This window comes from Suricata suricatta, chromosome 10 (assembly GCF_006229205.1).
Source record: "Suricata suricatta isolate VVHF042 chromosome 10, meerkat_22Aug2017_6uvM2_HiC, whole genome shotgun sequence".
NCBI lineage: Eukaryota > Metazoa > Chordata > Mammalia > Carnivora > Herpestidae > Suricata > Suricata suricatta.
This window is the reverse complement of record NC_043709.1, coordinates 107,536,522-107,549,186: the sequence shown is the minus strand read 5'-3', so window position 1 is coordinate 107,549,186 and position 12,665 is coordinate 107,536,522. Positions and strand designations below refer to the sequence as shown.

General features: G+C 47.2%; 1 pseudogene; it reads left to right on the top strand.

Moving 5' to 3' along the window:
- Positions 1 to 1,001: 1,001 nt before the first annotated feature.
- On the top strand, positions 1,002 to 2,186 carry LOC115304710 (annotated as a pseudogene).
- The last annotated feature ends 10,479 nt before the right edge of the window (positions 2,187 to 12,665 follow it).

Genomic DNA, 12,665 nt, shown 5'->3' with positions numbered 1-12,665 from the left:
CTCTGACCCTCCCCTGCTTATGCTGTCTCTCTCTGTCTCTTAAAAAGTAAATAAAAATTAAAAAAAAAAAAAAAGAATGGTGAAGTGTGCCTGTTTTAGCTCCTCAGGCACTAAAGCTTCCTGAAGCTTCCTTTCTTGCCCCCACAGTGACTGTTGCCCTGTGTGCTCCCAGAGCAGGCCTGGAGATACTCCGCACATCACACAAGTGCTGTCCATTCATGTCTGGCGTCTCATTACCAAAATGGTGCAGGCCCACTGGAGGGGTTCAGAGAAGAGCTCTGCCGCCAGTGAGGACAGTTGACAGGCTGGTTTCCAAAGCCTGGCTGGGGAGAGGACCGCTGAGGGCAGACGATGCCACCAGGGGAGCAACTACTAACGTGGTGTGAGCCTAGCACGAGGAGGGCGTTTCTTGAAATGCTCCAGGATAAAACCAAGGAGAGACACTCTGGGACTGGCTACGGTGGGGTGTTCTCGACAAAAAGCAGCACGTCAGCAGAGGTTGTTTTGTGTTGTTGTTTTTTTTTCCCAACAAGAGAGTAGGAGCCTCTGTGACTTCGAAAGCAAAAACAATTAGATCAGATAAAGCTTTGCTGGTTACTGTGGATGAAACTTCCTGAGCCAGCCAGGGATCAAACCAAGTAAGACATCTTTGGTCTCAAGGGCACTAGTACATCAAGGAAATTGCCGACCATCCATGATCTTGCTGTCTTTATCCTGTCTGGTCCAGAGGAACAACAACAATAGTCTATGAAACTTACTTGAATTAAAACTAAAGGAAACATGTGCAAGTCGGGGAAAGGCCTGGGAGAGTTCTGGAAAGGGTATGTACAACTTAGCCTGCCTTTCCTTTCAGCAAGCCTGTACCTTAGAGCAGGGCGTTTCAACCTCAGAAATAGAGACATGCGGGGCCAGAGAATTCTTTTTTTTTTAAATAGTTTATGGTCTAAACCTCAGTGCACTTCCTTTCTATTGCCTCAGCATTACTGGATTGAAGAATTGCTGCTTCTTGTTAGGAGGTTCATTTCATTTCCCATTACTCCCAACTTCATACTCAAAGCACTGAGAATTTCAAGTGGAGTATGTCGAAGTAGACTCGGTTTCTTTGCATCATTTTTGCATTCAATTTTTAAAATTCTTTCATAACCTTATTGAGTGTTTTTAAACAAAATTAACATGGCTCGAATGAACCGCCCAGCTCCTGTGGAAGTCACATACAAGAACATGAGATTTCTCATTACACACAATCCAACCAATGCGACCTTAAACAAATTCATAGAGGAACTTAAGTGTGGAGTTACCACAATAGTAAGAGTATGTGAAGCAACTTATGACACTGCTCTTGTAGAGAAAGAAGGCACCCATGTTCTCGATTGGCCTTTTGATGATGGTGCACCACCATCCAACCAGATTGTTGATGACTGGTTAAGTCTTGTAAAAATTAAGTTTCGTGAAGAACCTGGTTGTTGTATTGCTGTCCATTGTGTTGCAGGTCTTGGGAGAGCTCCAGGCTTGTGGCCCTAGCATTAATTGAAGGTGGAATGAAATATGAAGATGCAGTACAGTACATAAGACAAAAGCGGCGTGGAGTTTTTAACAGCAAGCAACTTCTGTATTTGGAGAAATATCGTCCTAAAATGTGGCTGCGCTTCAAAGATTCCAATGGTCATAGAAACAACTGTTGCATTCAATAACATTGGGGTGCCTGATGTCATTGCCTTGGACGTGGAACTTGAAACAGGACCTAATTTGTCGTACATACTAGCCAACATGTTGGCTTAGTGAATAAGTCTAATGAAGCTTCCACAGGAGTATTGGAAAGCAGTTTTATCAGGCCACAAGTTTGACGGAATTGCGACCTCTATGTTTGGGTTATGATCAACCTGTTTGGACACTTAGCAAAAGATTCTTTCTGTTCAGCATTTAAAATGTGCTTATCACTTGTACCAATTGACCTTTCCTGAAATCATGCAGTATTGAGTTATGTCTTTAAATCTATTCCCATGCCAGAATCTTATCAATATATAAGAAATTTAGAAAGATTAGGTGCCAAAATACCCAGCACAATACTTGTAAATTTTTAGTGTTATACAGAATTAAAATCCCAGGAACTATGAACACTCTGGACCTTATGTGGTTTATTCCTTCAGTCATTTCAAACATAGAAATTAGGGCCTATAGGGTTATTTGCCTGCGCACTTTATGTTTACATCTCCCACATTTGTACCAGTATGCATCAGGTTTGCTCAACTTTTTTTGGGGGGGGGGTGATTTTTACCAAGTCTAACAATGATTGTTTCATGTCTTTCTACAAATTTTATTTTGTGCTGTTATGAAAAACCTCCATTTTGAAAATCTACATTGCACAGAAGCACATGTCTTTAATGTCTCCAGACAAAAAAAAAGCCTTACAGTTCATTTTAATGTTTGCACTTTGGGGTGCAACTTACAGGGAGGGCCTGAGAAAAGAATGGGAGGGGCTATTGAGTATTTTAGTAAAATGTTGCCTTTGTTTTGTGCAAAACATATAGAATATCCTCTTTAATTTAGTAAATATTTTTTAAGTAGAGATGCCTTGTTATTGTAGCTAAAACAATTCTTAATCAGAAAATTTCTGAAATTCTTGTATTTTTTTCTTTTCTGAAGTTGTTTACCAACTTATTTTTGTTTGAAGTGTGATTTTTTTTTCTTCTTCCCAACCTCTCTTGCAAAAAAAAAAAAAGTGGGTTTCTGCTAATGAATTGAGCAGACATCTAAGATTTTATATGCCTTTTGAGCTGTGTAACTTAATACTTGGATACTTGGTAATTTGTTTTATTATGTAATTGATAAAATGGTGATGTGTATTAATGTTAGTTCAACCATATATTTATACTGTCTGGGAATGTGTGGTTATAGTTCTGTGGGAGAAATAATTTGTCAGTGTTCACCAGCTTGTAAAAATCCAGTGCGAGAGCTTAAACATCTAAATAAATAATGAAATGCATTTATCATCATTGAAAAAAAATAGTTTATGGTCAAGTTGGTTTCCATACAACACCCAGTGCTCTTCCCCACAAGTGCCCTTCTCCATCACCACCACCTTCCCCTGCCCTCCCCCTTCAACTCTCGGTTCATTTTCAGTATTCAGTAGTCTCTCAGGTTTTGCGTCCCTCCCTCTCCCCAACTCTCTTTCCCACTTCCCCGCCCCCTGGTCCTCCATTAGGTGTCTCCTGTTCTCCTGTTAGACCTATGAGTGCAAACCAAAGAATTCTTTTCTATGAGGGCTCTTCTGTGCATTGTAAGATGTTTGATGGCATTTCTGCCTCTACCCACCAGATGCCAGTAGCATCACCTTCCCAATCATAACAATCAAAAAGGTCTCTAGACATTGCCAAATATGCCCCTGAGGGATGAAGCCACCTCTGATTAGGAACCAGTGCCCTAGAGAAAGTGAGCGTGAGAACATGTTCTTTGTTCCGTCTTCCTCAGAACCCAAGACCTTATCATATTGTGAGTATCTTGTCACACTAAACACCATTCACATTTCTAGGGAGTGCCTGGCTGGCTCGGTTGGAAGAGCATGCAACTCTTGATCTTAGGGTCATGAGTTCAAGGCCCACATTGAGTGTAGAGATTACTTGAAAATGAAAAAGAAAATATAGAGACATATATAAAGACATTGTTTCTAGTACATGACTTGTGAATGTAACTCAAACACTTTATCCAGGATAGATGAAAAGCTGCCCCATGGTGGGTTTACTGAGAGATGCTCTTGACATAGAGAGGCACTACAAGACTCTTCAAGGAGTACTTTGACTCTACATGATTTTCACTTCATGCTCTAACTTTTACCCAAACCTTTAAGTAGGATGTTACTCTACTGTAAGAACCCTCTGCTGCTCCTGGGATTATAAGAAAGATGGATGGAATTCAAGGTAGTTTGAAAATAGAGGCATGCAAGTTGCCATTCTTGGGAAGACAAGTGTGAATAGCCATGTGAGTAATGAACCTAGATGTAGGGGATACGGTCCATGAAACTTACACAGCGAGGGAGTGCATTTGAGTAACAAACAGGCCCCAAATCGTCTCATTAACGCTCCCCACACTGGAAGGTCGGCTCTACTAGACAAATTAGAGCTTTGACCTTTATTGGCAAGAACCCAGATGTCCATCTCATGATGCCATCATCTCCTAGGGTACTGTCCTTGGCTGCAAGACTGAAGCCAGGTCATGAGATGTCACTGAAAGGGAAAGAGGGTCTGGGCATCAAATTCCTTCTGTAGCAAGTGAGGCAGGCGTGGTACATACTGCTTCTGCTCACATTCCACGGGTGACAACTAGCTATGTGGCCACACCCAGCCACAAGGAAGGCAGTGATGTGAATAAATGATTTTAATTTCATGGCCATATAGCCAGAAAGAAGGGGAGAGCAGGTCAGGGTTGGGAGGACAGTGACCAGCATCTACCAAATGAGGAATTCTAGTTCAAATTCTGAAATCCCTTCAAAAAAGGATTAATGTGTTTTTTTTTAAGTTTATTTATTTATTTTGAGAGACAGGGAGGGGCAGAGAGAGAAGGAGAGAGAGAATCCCAAGCAGGCTCTGGACCATCAGCACAGAGCCTGGCCCAGGGCTCAAACTCACAAACTGTGAGATCATGACCTGAGCCAAAAGCAAGAGTTGGATGTTCAACTGACTGAACCGCCAGGTGCTCCAAGGAATTTAATAATCTCTCTAGATTATACTCGATCCCTTTAACTTCCCACATGTTTGTTGACTGGGGACCAAAGATCGTTTAAAGACAGGGATCTACCTTTCCCCAAAACATAGGCCTGGGGGAAGAAACAGTAAGCCTTCTGAGGGCACGAGTTATTTGAGAGGAGATGAGGGGAGGCCAATTTGGTAGATTTAGGGGTCTTCCTAGGACGTTGCAGGCCTGGGGCTGGGGTTATGCCAATAGTGGGCAGCCTGACATTTTTCCTACTTCCCTGCAGAATTTCTGTGCTGAGGGTATTAATTATTTTCCCAACTTTCTTCTTTCCCATCTCTGATGGTTAGTCAGAGCTAACTGTGCATAACGTAAAGGCCCAGGAAAAATAATAAAAGAAGAACAAAAGGGCTTCTCTTGCCCTGGGCTTTTGGTCCAGGCACATGGACACAGTCCAGAGACCTACACCTGCTGGACTGGGGACCGGAATGGAAATAATCCTTCCCCTCACCTCCTGGGCAGCTTCAGGAAGAGTAACCAAAGGAAGGGGTCTGTGCAGGAGCAGAGGGCAGAGGTGAGGTGGGGGAAGAGAGCAGAACCTAAAAGCCCAGAGAAGCCAAGGGCCCCACACCTGGCCCTGAACTTGTATTTCCTGTGCAGAAAGTTGGTCCTGGTTCCACCCATAGTCAGGACTCCCTTAGGCCCAGTTATGTTAAATGTCACCGAACCTGCTCCAAAGCCAACCCTCACCTGCCACTGGGAGCACCCAGAGCGTGTCCATCATGTGACAAACGCAAGCCTGGCCTGGCCAGAGCAAGCATTGATGCCCAATCCAGAAACCCACAAGTTCTTTATTTTTTTTAATTCATTTTAAGTTTGTTTATTTTGAGAAAGACAGAGACAGCATGACTAGGGGAGGGACAGAGAGAGAAGAAGAGAGAATCCCAAGCAGGCTCTGTGCTGGCAGGTTTCGAATCCACCAAACCGTGAGATCATGACCTGAGCTGAAATCAAGAGTTGGGTGCTTAACCGACTGAGCCACCCAGGCACCCCCAGACACCCAGAAGTTCTGATGGGAGGGGTCTGGATGGAGACCCGAGCAGCAGTCATTCTAAGTGTGCAGCCAAGACTGAGGACCATGGGCATGCAGGACCTCCAGAGATCCTCTGCCACCCCACTGAGAAAAGCTGGGGTGCTTTATGGATAAGGAAACCATCTCGAAAGTGAGATGATTTGCATAAGATCCCCAGCAGACTAGTCATTTGATTCTTGGTCAGAAACCACAACTGAACTGCTCCTTGGAGGAAAAAGAGAATGCTTTTCTGAGTGGATTTACAGGACGTCCCTGCCTGTGCGGTTTCTGGTGATCATGCAGTTCAGTTTTACTCTTGCAAAAGTGACTCAGGGGAAGCCACCTGCATACCTAGGGCCCCACCTGTGTTCTCCATGTGCGTGCTCGGATGAGCCTGCATGCAGGAGAGTGAGGACATTCGGTCCCTGGTTTACACATTGCCAGGATGTGAATATTTGTGCCACGTGCTATTGGTCTCTCCAGGAAGCTCAGCCATTAGAAATTTGTGTCTTGTTCTTTTTTCTTGTCTGGCACAAGGCAAGGGTCTCTCCACTCTGCAGAATCCAGGTCTCCTCCCACTGCTCTCAGTCACTCATTGCCCCTCCCCCAGGAAGATACCAGCTCAGGGTCTGAAAGCAAGCTGTGTAGTGCCAAACAGGGGACATCTGACCCACAAAGCAGGGTTGAACTACAATGTCCTACTTGAGACTTCTTGTGGCCAGCAGAGGACATTTGTGTACAATTATGGAAATCATTTTGTGTTGTAGAAAGACCCAGCGCTGCAGCAAGACCTTCATGAAGTCTGGGGACCCTGACTTGTAAACAGAGGGCTCTTCCCACAACCGCCGAGGACGTCTGGCTCCAGCAACTGCTGCTACAGGGGACGAGGAGAAGAGTTAAGCTAAAGAACACTGTCACTTCAGGAGCGTTAGAGCAAGTGCGGGTGTGCACGCCCGTCGTCACGCCCATACACGCAACACATGCGGCACATGCACATGTACTCGTGATTGTGCAACACACATATACAACACATGTTCTTATAACACATGCCCGTGCAACACACAGTACATGTAACACACTCATGTGAAACATACAACACATGCACATGCAGCACATGTGCATGTAACACATGCATGTGCAACACAGTGCGTGTGACACACTCATATGATACTTACACAACACATGCACACACAATACACAACACATGTATGTGTAGCACACGCTTGTGCAACACACTCACACGATCCACACACACAACACATGCACACACAACACACAGTACATACACATGTAACACATGCTCACACAACACACGTATACATGTTCTTATAACACGCCGTGCATGTAACACACTCATGTGATACACAAACACAACACACGCACATATAACACATGGCACATGCACATGTAACACGTGGCTGTGCAACATGCGCATACATGTTCTTATTAACACACAGTGCAGGTAACACACTCCTGGGATACACATACACAACACACAGCACATGCACATGTAACACACACTCATGCAACTCCCATAGTACATACACCACATGTAACACACTCATGCAACACACATACATAACACAGAGCGCATGCACATGTGACACACGCTGATGTGCCTCACAGTGCACACACATGCACTCACACACGTAGGTTGCTTCCGAGGGACCTCACTGAGCATTTGCAGTAACCTGCCAGCAGGGGACAGCATTGCAAAGGCTTTGGAGGGCGAGGACTTTGCATCCAGAGAAACTCGGCACAGAGGATTAACTTCCCAACTGGCATCAGTTGACTTCTTACTACAAGCTGGCCCGGCAGGGGGCCAGCAAGGAAGACAAGAGGAACATCTCTTGATTCAAGACTAAGCTTCCTTCTGAAACTCTCCCAAGCGGGGCTGCGCCCAGAGCTAACGTGAAGCTGCCTGACTCTGAGGCGGGCCTGGGGAGTAGAGTCGCGGCCCTCGATCCGGTCCTGCACACAACAGGTTTGTGTTAGCAAGCAAGCCACGTGTCTCTGCCCCTTTGCTGGAACACAAAGAGGCGGATCGAGCAGCAGCACCCAACAGAAGTACAACGTGAGCTGCCAGTGAAGCCCCGTGGGGGACTTCAAATTCTCTGGTGGCATCTTCGAATAAAAGGAACAGGTAAAATTATTTTTAATAAGGTACTTAACTTAACCCCATATATTAAAATAATATTTCTACATATAATACAAAAATATTGGGCTATTTTACATTTGTTTTGTGTGAAGCCTTCACACTGGGGCGTAGTTTCTTTCCACGTACAACGCATCTCGCTCCGGACAGGCCACACCACAGGTGCCGTGCACTGCACGGAGTGGCCCGAGTCCTTGCCGTGTGTTAGAATCACCCAGGGGGCTACTAAAACACTCACCTGTGGGGTGGCTGGGTGGCTCAGTCGGTTAAGCGTCCAAATCTTGGTTTCAGCTCAGGTCATGACCTCATGGTCGGTGGGCTCGAGCCCTGTTTTGAGCTCCGTGCTGACAGTGCAGAGCCTGCTTGGGATTCTCTCCCTCCCTCTCTCTCTTCCCCATCCCACTCCAAAATAAATAAAGAAGAAATAAAAAAGAAAGAAAGAAAGAGAGAGAGAGAGAGAGAGAGAGAGAGAGAGAGAGAGAGAGAGAGAAAGAAAGAAAGAAAGAAAGAAAGAAAGAGAGAAAGAGAGAAAGAAAGAAAAGAAAAAGAAAAAAGAGAGAAAAATCCCCCGTGCCTGAAACAATAGACAACAAACAAATATGGAGCCCAGGCCACATGGTCTCAGTTCTCTTCTGTCAGGAGCCTGAGGTTGTCACCAAACATCAAAGGCCAGCCTAGCCCTTTCTTTCCCCGTTTAGTGTGTACCCTCTTCTTCTCTACATCCACACACATACAGATATACAAAGACACACACAAATATAAACATGCACAAATACACACAAATATATACACACAGAAGATACACATGTATACCTATAAACACACATACACATACAAATATATACACACACAGGTACACAAGTACAATGTTTGGAACCTAATGTTAGAGGTTCATTTGAATTTCCTTTCATTAAAAAACAAAAATAAGGACACCTGAGTGGCTGAGTCAGTTAAGTGCCCAACTTCGCCTCCGATCATGATCTCGCAGTTCGTGAGTTCTAGCCCCTCCTCAGGCTCACTGCTGTCAGTGCAGAGCCTACTTTGGATCCTCTGTCCCCCTTTCCGCCCCTCCCCTGCTCATGCTCGCTCTCTCGCTCTCTCTCTCTCTCTCTCAAAAATAAACATTAAAATGTATTAATAAAAAAATTATACAAAGCAACACAAAGGAACGGAAGAGAGAATCGGACTCGTGCGTCTCTTCATAGTTGGACTCCCAGCCCCTGTTCTGGGGGCCCCGTGGCTTTGGTTCAAGTCCCTTCGGAGAGCTCCTTACTGCCCTCCCAGTGAGGCTGGGACAGCCCTTCTGCTCCTACGCTGGCTGCCTCTTATCACCTTCCCTCCAGGCCCACAGTGAGGAAGCTGCAAGTCCAAGCAGCCACAGCCCTTTCCTCTCGTCCTAAGCTCACCCTCCGCCCTCCCCCTCCCTGTGGGCACAGGCTGGGGTGGGGCGAGCTGGGACACTTTCAGGGCTCCCTACAGGCATTTTCTTGGTGGAGAGAGAGCTGGCTGATGGGTCTGGCCTGAGGCTTTCTTGAGGGGGGGGACACCTGAAGGCCACCAGCTGCCCCCTGGGCCAGGTGGTGTGGCCACTCAGCCTCCAGGGAGACAGACGCAGGAGGAATGGCCAAAGGAAACCCCCATGTTCTTTGGCCCCTTGGGCGAGAGGATAATAAAGCAAAATCCCATTGATACCACTCACTCCCAGTAGGGAACTGGACATTAGTTTAATAGCAAGCACACATGTAACTCCGAGTTAACCCCACCCCAGTTTGGGAAGAGAAGAGGGGTTTGGAGGAAATCTTGTTTCCACTTACTGTCCAGACGCATGTCCTCTGGCAGCGTACTAGCTGACCTGGGAAAATGTCCCTAACCTCCCTGAGCCCCTGTTGCCTCACCTGTAAAATGGGAATGAAACTACTGCTTGCCTGGCTCTCAGGGGGTTGAGGAGGCGGGAAAGGACCCATTGCAATGATCAAACTTTTGTTCAGCTCAGTGAGGGATGGGCGACAGCTGCCTTCCTTGTAAGCTAGCTGGTGAGACGCCCTGGTGTAAGATGCAATACTCCTGGGTCAGAGATGAAGGACTCTCCTCCTCACAGCCACCGCGGTGAGGCGGGTGGCAGCATCTCTTACACCGATCCCTAAACCCCAGTTCACGGGGCCACCGGAGCCCCGCATGCGAGTCAGGAGCTCTGCGCTCAGGAAGCCTGGGAGTTTGTAGAATGGGTGGCGAGCGGGTCTGAGCTCTGCTGCACAGGGACTCACTCTTCATTCTGCCGGGCAGCAAACAGACCTGCCTTCGCGGTGGAGACAGTGCTGCCTCTGTCTTCCCAGGCCACTCGCTGCACAGGCACCCTTGGCAAGCTGGTCCTGAACAAAGTCCTGAACAAAAGCAGTCTGCTCTTCCGTGGGCACGATGAAAAGAAGTGTGGAGAATCGTGTCCCCACGCAAGTGCCCCGTGAAGGATGCGTGCTGTGCACACGTAGGGGATCCTGCTTCACGCGTTCTGACAATTGTCTGGTGAGAGGAGAGAAGCTGAAATCACCATTTTGCCGCTGAGGTGGATCGGGGGTCTGGGGTGGGAAGAGGTTAAGTATTTGCCCATGACCACCCAGCCACTTGGTGAACTGCCACGTCTGACACTGAGAAGTCTAGACTCCAGGCCACTGGCAAGATGATCTCGCACTCATTCATCCCCACTACAATCCACAGATTGTAACACCCGGGAGCACTCCGCACCCACTGCAGTTAGAATCTTCTGAAGCTTCCAAAGCTGAGCTCATTTGAAAACAGGTGATATGGACGCTAAATAACTAGGCTCTGTTCTGAGTTATCAAAATGATTCCAGGGACTTCCCTGACCTGCCAACTTGGGTGTCTGGAGGGAGGGATAGGAAAGAGCTCAGCAACACCCAGGAGCAATCAGGCCCCCCAGGAGCTGGGGTTCTGTGAGCCTCCCAGTCCCTGGAGCTGCCTGGGAGGGGCAGAAGGAGCAGGGCTGCGGGGTGGAGGTCAGCCGGTACCTCACACCTGCATACCCATTGCAGCTTGGTCCCCAGGGGTCCTGCCCTGAGGGGTTCCTTTTGTGCAGCATCGGAAGGTTTCCAAGCTTACCAGGTTACATGGCCTGGGACTGAGGTCACTGCTTCAGCAAATGTGGTGCCAAGGAGGGGCTCTCACTGTACCCCTGTTCCAGGGGCAGGGGTTTGTGCAGAAGCAGCAGCCTACCTGCTCGGTCTCTTCAGGGGCTCGTGCCCCACGGGGGCCCCTTTCCCATCCACCAGTTTGGCAGCCAGTGAACACTGGTTGAATGGGCGCTCTGACAAGCCCGTAGCAGGCACTACCTTATTTAATCCTCACAAGACCCGTTTCTCTGGTGATATGCTAGAGTCACACAAGTAAGTAATCAAATTGCAACTCATCAAAGACCTACCCATGTGTGCTTCCAGCCATGGGCTTGTGGGTTATCTGCACATCTCCACAAATAAAGCAGGGGTCCAGGAGCCGAGCCCCTTAAAACCCTTTTTTCTGTACCAGCCTGTTGCAGCAAAGTCCCTCAGCCTAGATCTGTACAGAAGTCACTCTGTGGGCTCTGCAGGAAAAGCTGTAGTTATGGTCACAGCCAGCGGGGAACCGGGCACGGACCCACTCTGTCCTCCGCATGAACGTACGCTGCCCTCTAGTGTTCAAAGAGCAGCAGGACACCTGTTGGCTCAGGACGCACAGGGTGGTGGCCCCTGGTCTTCTCTAGAAGGGCAGAAGGGAGCCCACATTTTCCTGATGGTGGAGGGCACTTAAGGGGAAGAGCACTGGGTGTTGTATGGAAAACAATTTGACAATAAAATATTATGGAGGAAAAAAAAAAAAGAATGGGCCTCTTCCCAGTGGCTCTCCCCGACAGACAGCACAGCCCCCCGTGTGAAAATCCCTAGCATTCGTGTGACACGTGGGGCTGCCAGCAGCCCTCTGCAAGCTCAGTCTACAGCTCTACGAGAAGGAAATTTTGTCTGACTCTCTGATGGGGACTTTTGTACACCATTTGCTACCATCACCTCTGAAGCCTTCTATCCCAAATGGCAAGTGTTGATATTGAACTATTTTCAGCTCAGTTTCCGCAAACCTCAGATATATTTCCCAGTCTCTCCCATGTCACCATCTCTTTGGAAGTCTAACTCCAAAGACAATAATCGGTACACTAAGGAGCAAAGCAACTCCTGACGTTAGGATTTTAGAAAAATGTTTTGACTGTACAAAAGCAGAAGGAGCCCTCTAATGATTAAGAAGCATTAAGTCATTACCCTTTGAAGAAGTGTAAGAGGAAAAGCCTGAGTTCAACTTGACCACCAGGGATAAAGGGGGTGAGCGTGCGTGGTGGAAGATTTCCCAAGGCACTAGTCCAAGATTAATAGAGCACTCATATTTCCAAGTCTGGTACAGGGTCACAGGATGGAGAGACAGTCTCTTGAGGATCCGCCCTCTCCAGGAGAGTCTTGATATTCCTGAAGGCCTTGACCTCAGACATATTTCTCCCCTTGAATGCAATAGCATAAAAAAGAAATGGAATTAGCATATGTCTCAGTCAGCAGCCATTGCCATTGTAATGCTGGGTAACAAGCAACCACAAACATTTCAGGTATATACCACAGTAAGCGTTTGTTTTCCTCATGCTCCCATGGGTTAGCTGACCCTGTGTCAAGCTATGGGTCTTCAGGTTGGTCCACCTCTCTGTGTCTCTTATTTTCCTGGAATGAGG